This window comes from Tupaia chinensis, unplaced genomic scaffold, assembly GCF_000334495.1.
Source record: "Tupaia chinensis unplaced genomic scaffold, TupChi_1.0 Scaffold000160_1, whole genome shotgun sequence".
In the NCBI taxonomy this organism is placed as follows: domain Eukaryota; kingdom Metazoa; phylum Chordata; class Mammalia; order Scandentia; family Tupaiidae; genus Tupaia; species Tupaia belangeri.
In genome coordinates, this window is record NW_006159631.1 from 67,645 (window position 1) to 80,428 (window position 12,784).

Genomic DNA, 12,784 nt, shown 5'->3' on the forward strand with positions numbered 1-12,784 from the left:
TTCCATATTTTTTCAGAAGGCTTTCCTACCCCAGGTATGCTTATGCTTACTGTTTATCTTTCATGTTTTGATTTGCAATCTATAAGGTTTAAATGCATGGTGTGAGGCTGGGAGTAAGGTGCATTTCCCCCCAATATAGATATCCAGTTGGTTCCCTACCATTTACTGAAATGGCCATCTTTTCCCCACAGCCCTGCAGTCCTACTTTTTTCATAAAATTCAGACAATGTATGCCTTTGTCTGTGGGCTCTTTATTTTCTTTTATTGATCAGACAGCCTGTTTTTCTGCTGACTTCTTTTGACCATTATGCTGTTTATATGAACCAATTTGTTCTTTTCAGGTTCATGTGACATGGAGAGAGATGGGTTGCATATAGCATTTTAAATATTGTCTTATAAATGCACTTACAAAAATAAAAATAGTATACAATGTGATATAGTGTTACTTTTTGTTAATTTTAATCTTTCTGCACCAAATGATTATATTACATGTTATTATATTTGTTTAATCATCTGCCATTTGTCTTTTCTTCTATGCTGGCCTAAATTCCACTGATTCCTGGGTTGCAAGGGACACAGGCATATCAGAAACTTCATCTTTATTGGCCCAAATCTTATGTTTTAACTTCAGGAAGCTTGTTAACTTTATTTATGAATTTCTTGATGTTCTACTGTGAAGATCTATACCACTCTGAAATGCTGAAATTTTGCTTCACTCAACTCTCTAAAATATGCCTGATATAGATTCCTTAGGTTTGAAAAGAATTTCTCATCTTATTTTCTTTAATGTACCATAGAAAGGATTGTATAGATAATTTTTGATTCTGTTGTAAAATAAAAAACTTTCAGTTTGAGTTTAACTGAAACATCTCCAGTTCTGACTTATTAAAACATCCCCCCCCCAAAAAAAAAAAGATATCTTATACTTCTTGTATCTATGGTAAATGGGATTACTTTCTTTAGTTCTATCTCTTGGCAATCTTAGTATCTTATCTTTTTCTGTGGTTTTGGCCAATCTAGCTATGATGTGCCATGGAGAGGATCTTCTTGGATCGATTCTATTTGGGGCTCTTTGAATTTCTTGATTCTGAATGTTTGAGTACCTTTCTAGACTCAGAAAGTTTTCTTACAGGATTTTGGGGAATAGTTTCTCAATTTCCTTATTAGTTTCTTCACCTTCTAAGATACCAAATATTCGGATGTTTGGACGTTTCATGTTAACTAGTATTTTTTGTATATTATTCTCAATTTTCTTGGCTCTTTTTTCAGTGTTTTTGATATTTTATTCTAGGTCAGAGGTTTTGTATTCTACTTCCAGGATTCAATGTTCTGCATGGTATAACCTGCTTTTACTACTTTCAAGGGTGGCTTTGATTTTCTTTATTACAGCCTTCATACCTAACAGTTATGTATTTTTTTATGCTATCCAATTATTTTTTCATATCATGGAAGGACTTTCTCATCTCTGGGAGCTCAATTTTCTTTATTTTTGATCTCATAGATTTTTGTTACCATAAATATTCTAAATTCTATTTTTAAGAGAGGTTTTTGCTATAGGGCACGAGCACTCACCTGAAAGACACAGGGATACAGAGAGATAGAAAGCGAGAAATCACCCCCCAGGGATGATGGTCATGCCACAATCCCTTCTCCATTCTCCTCTTGGGAATTTGGGCATGCATGCATGTGTGCCAGGCATGACTTTAAGCCACTGGGTCTGGGACTGGAACCATGGTCGACTACATGGGAGTCCAACAACATAGCTGTTTGGTCAACTGCTGGTCCCTCTAAATTCTTTTTCTGTTATTTCTGTAATATACTCTAATTTTTTCCTACTTGGAAAACAGTTAAAGTGTTCCCTTGGTGGAGATGTATTATTTGGGACCAGCAGTTGGAGTAATGGCTATGTTGCTGGACTCCCATGTAGTCGACTGTGGTTCAAGTCCTGGACCTGGTGGCTTCAATTCACACCAGGTGGGTGTGCATGTGTGTCCAAGATCCCAAGAGGAGAATGGAGGTTCAGGGATTGCGGCGTGGTCATCCCCTTTGGGGAGGGGGGTGATTTCTCACTTTCTGTCTCTCTGTCTTTCTGGCATGCGCATGCACCCTATAGCAAAAACCTCTAAAAAAAGATGTATTATTTGATTATCTCATCCTTGAGGCTCTTCTACAATTTTTAGTCATTTGGTAATGTATTTACTTTTGGTTAATTTGTTGGAGAAGGATTGTGTAACTTTGAGCTCATCCGATTCCCTTACTCTGTAATAATTCATTGCTATTTTCTCCCTTTTAAGATGTCCTCCAGTTTGGGAATCATGGAAGAAGTTTTGAAATCAGATTTATGAAGGGGAATTTAACTCTTTTTGCAACCACTACAGTGAGGAGTAAATAATTCTCTAAAACTCACCATGTTCAGATGTTTAGCTACTATGCACCTACTCTCCTCTAGACATTGGGTAAAGGCTGTGCAGTAAAACAGGAAAGTAAAGTAAAGAAAGAGTAAGTAGGAAACAGAAATAGGAAGAAAAAGCAAAGAACAAAGAAAATAACTAGAAGAAAAACAGGAGAACAAAACATAAATCACATCACAGAAAAAATAATTGGGTTAGAAATGAAAAACTGCATGGTGCACAAGAATGCCGCACAAAGGGACAATAGAGGCACAGATGGAGATGCCTGCATAGTGTCTGTCCTAGGTGAGGGAAGAAGCGACAAAATAGCAAGAGAAAGGTTCAAACACAGCAGAAAGATGTTTTTTTTTCTTTTTTTTTAAAGAGGATAAAGAAGGGACAGAGAAGAACAAGAGAGAGAGAGAGACTTGCCTACCTTACTAGCACTGGAGTCTGGAAGGGGGGCCCTGGCCATGTGTGTGCATGTGTGTGTGTGTGTGTGTGTGTGTGTGTGTGTGTGTGTGTGGTGGGGGGGTGTGTGTGTGTGTGTGTGTGTGTGTGTGTGTGTGTGTGTTGGGGGGGGGTGCTTCAAAGCCATTAAGCTGAAGCTAGTTGGACAGCAGAGGCAGAGATAGGGATGCCTGGATGCTTTCTGTCCTAGATGAAGAAAGAAGAGATAAATTACCAAGAGAAAGGGTCAAATGGGGCCAAAATCTGTTTTTTAAAAAGAGAAAAAAAAAGAAGGAACAGAGAAGAAAAAGGAGAGAGAAATTTGCCTAACCTGACTACCACTGGGTTCTAGAAGGGAGAAAGGCTGGCTTGGGAGGGCTTCTTAGCCATGAATCTAAACCCAGAAGGACAGCATAGGCAGAGATAAAGATGCCTGGACACTTCCTGTCCTGACTAGCACTCTCTAATAGTCTTTTGTATTTCTGTTATATCTGTTATATTATTGCTTATTTAATTGCTAATTTGGCTAATCTGGTCCCTTTCTCTTCTTTTTAATTAATCTAATAATGATATATTAATAGTGTTCATCTTCTCATAAAATCAGTGTTTGGTTTTATTTATTTTTAGACATTTTTTTAATTCTCTCTTTTATTTATTTTTGCTCAAATCTTCATTTTATCTTTTATACTGGCATTTTTGGCTTTGTTGTTTTCTTTCCAGTTACTCGATGTTTATTGTTAGGATGTCTATTTGCCTTACATTTCTATCTTCTGCATATGCACACTAATTGCTATAAACATTGCTCTTATGATTGCTTTCACTGTGTCCCATAGGTTGTGGAAACTCGTGTGTCCATTGTCATTGGTTTCAATTAATCATTGATTGCACTCTTAATTTCTTCAGTGATTGTAAAGTCATTGGAAAATAGGATGCTTAATTTTCATATGTTTGTGTACTTTTCAGAAATTAATTTCCAGTTTCATTCCATCATGATTAGAGAACATGCTTCATATGTTTTCTATGACTTTGAATTTGTAAAAGTTTGTTTTCTGCCCTATCATTTGGTCAATTTCCAAAAAGAGTCCATGAAGATGTGAGAAAAATATATATTTTGTAGATTGCTGGGTGAAAAGTTCTATAGATGTCTATCAAGTCCACTTGACTTATTACATTGTTTAGATGCTATCTATCTTTGCTTATTTTTGGTCTAGATGATCTATCAAAAGGAAATAGTAGGTGTTGGGATCTGCAACAATTAGTGAGTTGCAGTCTATCTTTCCTTTTAGATCTTGCAATATTTCTTGCAATATTTATTGCATATATTCAGGTGCTCTCAAGTTTGGTACATAGGTATTTATGTGTTATATCTTTTGGGAAAATTAGTCATTTTAATACTATTTAATGTACTTCTTTGTCTCTCCTACAGCTTTTGTCTTAAAGCCTGTTTTATCTGACATCAATATTATTACTTCAGACTTTTCTTGGTTTCTATTGGCATGGAATAATTTTTCCAGCCCTCAACTTTTAGTCTATGTATGTCATTATCTATGTGGTGTTTTTGTTCTAGGCAGAAAATAGAGGGTTTAGTTTTTTTTCTTTATTCAGCCAGTCTGTGTCCCTTGATTGGAGAATTTAATCTGTTAAAATTCAGTGTTATTATCAATATTTACAGACTTGTCCCTGTCATTTTGTTAGTCATTTTTTTGTATTTTCCCCCTCTTTCTGTCTGTCTTTCTTTAGTTTTGCTGATATAGTACTCTTTTTAGAGAAATAAATAAATAAAGCTGGTATATTCCTACAAGTTTCTTTTTTTAAAAAAAATTTAGTCTTTTTTTCTCCCTTTTGAAGGATACTTCTGTTGGGTATTGCATTCTAGGTTGAAATTGATTTTATTTTAGTGTTTTGAATATGTCTTCTTATTCTCTTCTTGCCTGCATTGTTTTAATTGAGAGGTTTGTTGGGTTTGTTTTTAGTCTAATAGTCTTTATAAGTGACTTGATGTTTCTGTCTTGTTATTTTTAGAATCTCATCTTTGTCAGTGATTTTAATCATTCTGGCTATGATGTGTCATGGAAAGAATATTCTTATATTGATTCTTTGGGATCCTTTGTATTTCTTGAATCTGGATGTCTGTTTGTTTCTCGAGATTAGGAATGTTTTCTGTTGGTATTTTATGGAATAGCTCTTCTATTTACTTGTCTGATTATGTACCTTCTGCAATACCTATTATTTGGATATTTGGGTGTTTAATGGTGTCTAATATTCCTTGAAGGTTGTCTGATTTTTTATTATTCATTATTTTTGGTAGTTTTATTTAAGGCAGATGTTTGTTTTCCAGATCAGAGATTCTATCTTCTGTGTAGTCTAATCTGCCATTAATGCTTTCAAGGGAGGTTTTAATCTTTTACAGAAATTCTATCTTCTGTGTAGTCTAACCTGCTGTTAATGCCTTCAAGGGATGTTTTAATCTTCTACATTAATATCTTCATCTCTAAAATTTCTGTTTGATTCTTTTTATGTACTTCAAGTCATGAAAGTACTTTCTCATCTCCTGGAGCTCATTGTGTTCTCTCTCTTGCATCTCATTTATTTTTATCACCAAGAATTATTTGAATATTTTTTATAGTTAGAAACAAGTTACTGTGTTTCTTTGTAAGAGACATATTTCCACATATTTCCAGTTTTTGTCATTCTTGAAGCTCTTCTGTAATTCTTAGACATTTGGTGAGTAGATTTTTGGTATTTTTTTTTTTAGCGGGGGGGGGGGGTTATAGTAACTAATCTCCTGTACTTCTGTTTGCTGTGAATTACTTTTGCACCAATTTATCTTATGCAGTTTTCAATTTGGTATTTAGAGGAGGAATTTTGGGCTCAGATTTATGAAGAGGAGATTCTCCCATTTTACTGGTGGACAAATAAAGAGAATTCCTCCAGAGCCTCACAATGCTCAGGCACTTGGTTACTATATACCTAGTCTTGTCTAGTCCCTCTGGGATTGGAGGCTGAGCAACAAATTGAGAATATATTGTAGAAAAAAGAGAAAATAAGATTTTTTTAAAAATGTTGCATATGGGACCAGCAGTTAGCATAATGGCTAAGTCGCTGGACTCTCATGTAGTCGACCACGGTTCGAGTCCCAGACCCAGTGGCTTAAACTCATGGCAGGCGTGTGTGCGTGTGAGCCCAAGATCCCAAGAGGAGAATGGGGAAGGGATTGTGGTGTGGCTATCCCCACTGGGGGGTGATTTCTTGCTTTCTGTCTCTCTGTCTCTCTCTGTCTGGCGAGCACACATGTCCTATAGCAAAACCCTCTAAAAAAAAATGTTGCATGCCACATAAGCATGGCTCACATACTGGACAGTGGGATCCAGATGGAGCTGTCTACTTAAGAGGTTTGCCATTTTTCTGTCCTATATGGGGCAGAAAAGGAAAGAGTTAACAAAACAAAGGTAAACTCTATCCTACCTTTTAGCTCTGAAATGGCAAGGTGATGTTGGTGGTCTGGCTCTAAAGCTGAGGCTGGCACGGGTTCAGCCCTACTTCTGGTCCCTGCCTGGTCTGGACACATCAGATGGAGTTGTCTGATTAAGAGACCTGTAGTAATGATGTCTTTCTAGCTGTGAAACTGCAAATTGAGGCTGGAGGGTTCAAGTTGGTGTTGGGGCTGAATCAAGCTCAGTCCTACCTCTGGTCGCTAGCTGTGGAGTAACTTCAGAAACACCCTTGAAATTACACAAACATATGGACACTAAACCTACTTCTGAATACGTTCACAACCACTGAAGAAATTGAGACAGAAATGATAAGATTGAAAAAAATGATAATGAGTCCTTAAGTTTCCATGACATATGGAAGAAAGCAGAAGCAGTCATAACAAGGAACTTCATAGCAATTAGTGTACATAAGAAAAAGATAGAAATGTGGAAAATAGAAATGTTAACAGACCTCAGGGAACTGGAAAAAGAAGAATAAATCCCAAGATAAAAGATATAGCAAAGTTTTGAGAAGATATAAGTGAAATAGAGAATAATCAAACTATACGGAAAGTAAATGAAACTAATAATTGGTTCTTTGAGAAGATAAGAGGACCAGCAGTTAGTGTAATGGCTATGTCTCTGAACTCCCATGTAGTCAGCCATGGTTCAAGTCCTGGACCTGGTGGCTTAAACTCACGCCAGGTACATGTGCATGCATTCCCAAGATTCCCAAGAGGAGAATGGAAAAGAAGGGATTGCGGTATGGCCATCCCCCTAGGGGGGTGATTTCTCACTTTCTATCTCTCTGTCTCTCTCTGTCTTTCTGGTGAGAGCACATGCCCTATAGCAAAAACCTCTCCAAAAAAAAAAAAAAAAAGAAAGAAGATAAGCAAAATTGATACACAGTTAGCTAGACTAATTAAGAAAAGAAAGAATCCAGATAAACAAACAATTAAACAGGGAATTTTACAAAAGACATAATAGAAATACAAAATATTATTAGAGAATACTATGAGTGACCATATGTCAACAAACTAGGAAATCTGGATAAGATGGGCAAATTCCTGCACAAATATAGTCTACCAAGATTTAATCAGGAAGACATACAAAGCCTGAATAGACCCATCAAAAACAATGAGATTGTATTAGTAATAAATAACAAAGAAAAACCCAGTTCTCAATGGGCTCACTTCTGATTCTACAAAACGTTTAAAGAAAAGCTAACCCACATTCTACTCAAATTATTTCTAATGATTCAAAAGAAAAGAACCCTCCCAACTTTTTTCTATTGAATCTTCAATTGCCCTCACCTCTCCCAAATAGACAAGTACATAACAATAACAAAAACTAACAACAAACTACATCCCAATATGTCTAATAAATATAGATTCAAAAATTCTAAAGAAGATGCTATTAAATTGTATACAATGACATGTCAAAAAGTTATACATCAAGATCGGGTAAGCTTTATTCCAGTGATGGAAAGGGTGGTTCAACATACAAAAAAAAAACATAAATGCAATCCACCATACTAACAGAAAGGATAAAAAAAACAATATGATTATATTATTCAATGCAGAGAAAGCATTTGACAAAATACATGATTTAGACTCTCAGAAAAATCTTCATAGAAGTGATATTTGTGGGAGGCTGCATACCAGCGAACATCGCCAGTTTCTCAGAAAGCAAACATTTACACAATGCCAAAGGCCACAATTGGTTCCCTTCAAAAAACCTGACCTTCAAAACCATAATCTGATTGGCCACTAGAATCCCTCAGATTTGCATATCCGGCACCTCATGATTGGTCCAAAAGCAGCCAATCATAACCCACCTTTTACAACCAATCATAACCCACCTTTTATAACCAATCACGGCCCACCAGCTTGTATATAACCACGATGCCTGGCCCACAATCGCCAGACAACCAGGAAGACGACACAGACAACCAGGAAGATGACCCAGACGACCCTGAAGACCCTGAAGAGTTGTAACACCGCATTGTTTCCATGCTGCTCACAGTAGACGACGTGACCCTGAAGAGTTGTAACACTGCATTGTCTCCATGCTGTACCATACTGCCCACAATAAACAGACGACCCTGAAGATACCATGTTGTCTCCATGTTGTAACACTGCGCCGCTTGTCCCAACTCTCACTCCTTCCCTCAGGAAACCTGTTCAACTGTCCCCCCATGTCAAGACAATATTTCTCAACATAAAAAAGTTATATGTGGAAATCACATAATTAACATGATACTGAATGAAAAAATGCTGAAATTTTTTTCATTTAAAATTTGAAAAAGACAAAGCTCTTCTAGTGTTTTTCAATATAGTACTGAAAGTCTCAGCCAATGCAATCAGACAAGAGACTAAAACAAAAGGCATTCAAATAAGAAAAGAGTAAGTGAAATTGTCTTTATTTGCAGATGATATGATTATATACATATAAAACACACAAAAAAAGTGAAAAACCTGCTGTTAAGGATTAATTGAGTAATATGGCAGAATACAAAATAAATATGAAAAATGGTAGAACTTATACACAACAATGAGAAGACTAAGGTAGAATTGAAAAAAAATTCTTATTTACAATAATGAGAAAAAGTATAGGATACTTACGAATAAACCTAACCAAAGAAATCAAAGACCTCTACAAAGAAAGTATGAAAAATCTTAAAAAGAAATTGAAGGACCAGTAGTTAGCGTAATGGTTATGTTGCTGGACTCCCATGTAGTCAACTGTGGTTCAAGTCCTGGACCTGGTGGCTTAAACTCACGCCGGGAGCGTGTGCATGCGTGTCCAAGATTCCGAGAAGAGAATGGAGAAGAAGGGATTGTGGCGTGGCCATCCTCCTTGCAGTTGATTTCTCACTTTCTGTCTCTCTGTCTTTCTGGCGAGTGCATGCACCCTATAGCAGAAACCTCTCAAAAAAAAAAAAAAGTAATTGAAATGACATAGAAAAGTGAAAAGACATTCCATGTTCCTTGACTGGAAGATTTAATATAATAAAATTGCTAATTTTACCAAAATTAATAAACGTATTTAATGAGATCCCAATTTACCAGAGACATTGCACATATATTCAGAAAACAACAATCATAAAATTGGTTATGAATCATAAAAGACTCTTCTTTGCCAAAGCAATAGTGCACAAGAAGAGTGGCATAGAAGGCATCTCACTCCTTGACCCCATAATGTACTACAAACCTGTGATAATCAAAATAGGATGGTATAGGAACAAAAATATACATACAGAGGTCTGTGGATCAATGGAATATAATAGATACCTGAGAAATAAGTCTCAACATACATAACCAACTGGTTTTTGACATAGAGCACCAGAAAATACAGTGGGGAAATAAAAATATCTTTAGCAAATGGAATAAAATGTGTGTCTTCTTGCAGAAACAATAAAAATGGAACACTATCTCTTGCCACTAATAAAAATCAACTAAAAATGAACAAAGCTCTAAACCTAAGACCCCAAACTTTAAAATTATTGATTGAAGACACAGAGTAATCTCTTAGAAACATTAGAGTAAGCAAAGCCTTCTTAAATAAGACCTCCAATGCATAGGCAATAATCCCAAAAATAGACAAGTGGGATTACATCAGGCTTAAAAGTTGTGCACAGCAAAAGATACAATAATTAGACTGTATTGACAATCCTCAGAATGGCAGAATATATTTCAAACTGTACCTTATTTAAGGGACTTATAACAATATTATACAGGGAACTGAAGCATGTTACCCTCTAAAAACTAATAAACCTTATTAAAAGTTGCACAGAAGAGCTAAAAAGACAACTCTTTAAGAAAGACATACAAAAAACAAACAACCTATGTAAAAATTCTCAATATCCGTTATCATAAGGGAGATACAAATTAAAAGCACAATGAAATACCACCTTACCCATTCAGCACCTTTCTGAGTGGATCAGGCTGTCAGAGAAGCATTTTTTTATTTTGGTCTGTGAGCATTAGATCTTGCTTCTCATTAACTCCCTAAGTCTCACCGTTCTTCCTATCTTGAGGTCCCTGAGTTTGTGTATGTGGTTGTCAGCTGGCATATAGGGTTTTCAAAGTGTGTGATATCCAGGAACTGCCATGTCCACACTGTGACCAGACATGTAGAAAGTGCTAAACTTTATAATACACTTGTAACCATATAAGGTGTTTTTAACTTATACAGAATAGTTAGAATATTGTATTAAAGTTGTGAAACATGAAAAGAAAAACGTTAAAATAATAAATATTGATAAGTAATGGAGAGACTGTAGAGAAGAGAACTTTCCTACACTGTTGGATGCAATATAAATTAGCACAGCCACTGGGCGGTACAATATGTAAATACTCAAAGACCTACAATTAGAACTGCCATATGACCTAGCAATCCCACTCCTGGGTATTTATCAGAAAAACACTTGCACATCCTTGTTTATTGTGGCATTATTTACAATGGCTAGGACATGGAATCAAATATCCATAAATAGATGACTGGATTGAAAAAGTGTGGCTCATATGCACTATGGAAAACTACTTTGTCATAAAATAACACACTGTAATTTTATAGAAGGTTGATGAATTTTGAAGATTTAATGCTAAGAAAAGCAAGCCAGACTGTGAAAAAGAGACATTGTATGTCCCCATTCAATATATACTGAGTGTCTTCACTGTATTACAGAAACTGAATGTTTGGAATGTATAAATGTATGGAGAGCAACTGTGAATTCCAAAGACAATGTGGGAGTAACATGACCCACACAGCTGAAGAGTGCTGAGTGTGGGTGGCACTGGGTTAGGAAGTAAACATAAAAATAAAACACACAGGAACACACAAGTAGAAAAAAGTGGGAATTAGGTAGTCTGGACTTTTCTGACAGAGGCAGCCTTGATCTGAGCCATTTTCAGGTTTACATTTTTAAAGGGAAGAAGAGGAAGTGAAATGTAAAGTCAGTTGGTTGCAGATGTTAATTGGCTGAAGACATGAAGACATCTAGCACCATGTAGTTCAATTTAAGTTTTCTTTTATCTTCTCAGACCATTTCTGCTAAACACAGAGGCAGCAAGAGTATTCATATGTTAACACGTTCATTTAGCCTTACAAATAAAAGCCCATAGAACTGCCTTTCTACATGTGCTAAAGGTCACCCTTTGTTTGCTTAGATTTGGTGGCTCCCTGCATGGGAGGAAGGTGGGAAATTGGGGAGATTGTGAGGGAGGGAATAAAAGGGGACAAAAAAGAAACAACATTTAAGGGACATAAAAATGGAAAATTATCTGTTGATGATAATACATATGGTAATATCTTTGACTGAAACAATATACAGTGTATTCATGATGGGAAAATTTATTTGGTATTCTAAGATAATAAACAGCAATTTAATGTAAAATCATTCAATAAACAATAATACATAAAAAGGTAAAAAATAAAATAAATTTTTGCATTTCTTTACTTTCTCTTAATATTAATTTAGAAATAATTCATGCATTTCACTAATATTTTTCAAGAGCAAGCTTTCAGGTTTATTCAACAATTCTTCTCATTTTAGATATTTAAGTACTAATTTTATTTTCAGGTATATTTATTTATTTCATGAATATGAGATGGAGAAAAGCAGCACTCTGGACTGGGTCTTGAAATATTAATTCCTCCTAGCTTTCTTTTCTTTTTTTTGAGATTTCTTTTCTTTTTCCTATAGGATGTGTGCACTAACCAGAAAGAGAGAGAGATACAGAAAGCGAGAAATCACCTCCCAGGGGGGATGGCCATGCTGCAATCCCTTCTCCTCCATTCTCCTCTCAGGATCTTGGGCATGCAGGCACATGCGCCTGGCGTGAGTTTAAGTCACCAAGTCCAGGACTCGAACTGTGGTTGACTACATGGGAGTCCAGCAACATAGTCATTATGCCAAACACCGGTACCTACCCTAGCTGTTTTTAGCTTTAGATCACAGGCATTCATGTGCCCAGCATACTCACAGAGGTTTCTGGGTAGGAACCTGGAACTTTCCCATGTAGGTCAACCTTGCAAAGTTTGTATTTTATCACTGCACCACCATCTGACATCCATGTTTACTGATTTTAAATCAACTAATTTGTAAATGTTATCTTATTTAAAAATAAATTTTTAGCTTTGTTTAATTTTCAATACAGAATGTGGTCTATGCTATATCTATTTTTTTTTCAGCTTAATACATGAACAATTCTTATAAATGCTCCATGAAGCATGAAAATAAATTGTATTTTCTACACTCATGATTATGTACTCAATATATATTTATTAGGGGATCAGCAGTTAGTGTAATGGCTAAGTTGCTGGACTCCCATGTAGTTAACCACGGTTCGATTCCTGGCCCCTGTGGCTTAAATTCACGCTGAGCACGTGTGCATGTGTGCCCAAGATCTAGAGAGGAGAATGGAGGAGAAGGGATTGTGGCATGGTCATGCCACCTGGGGTGTGATT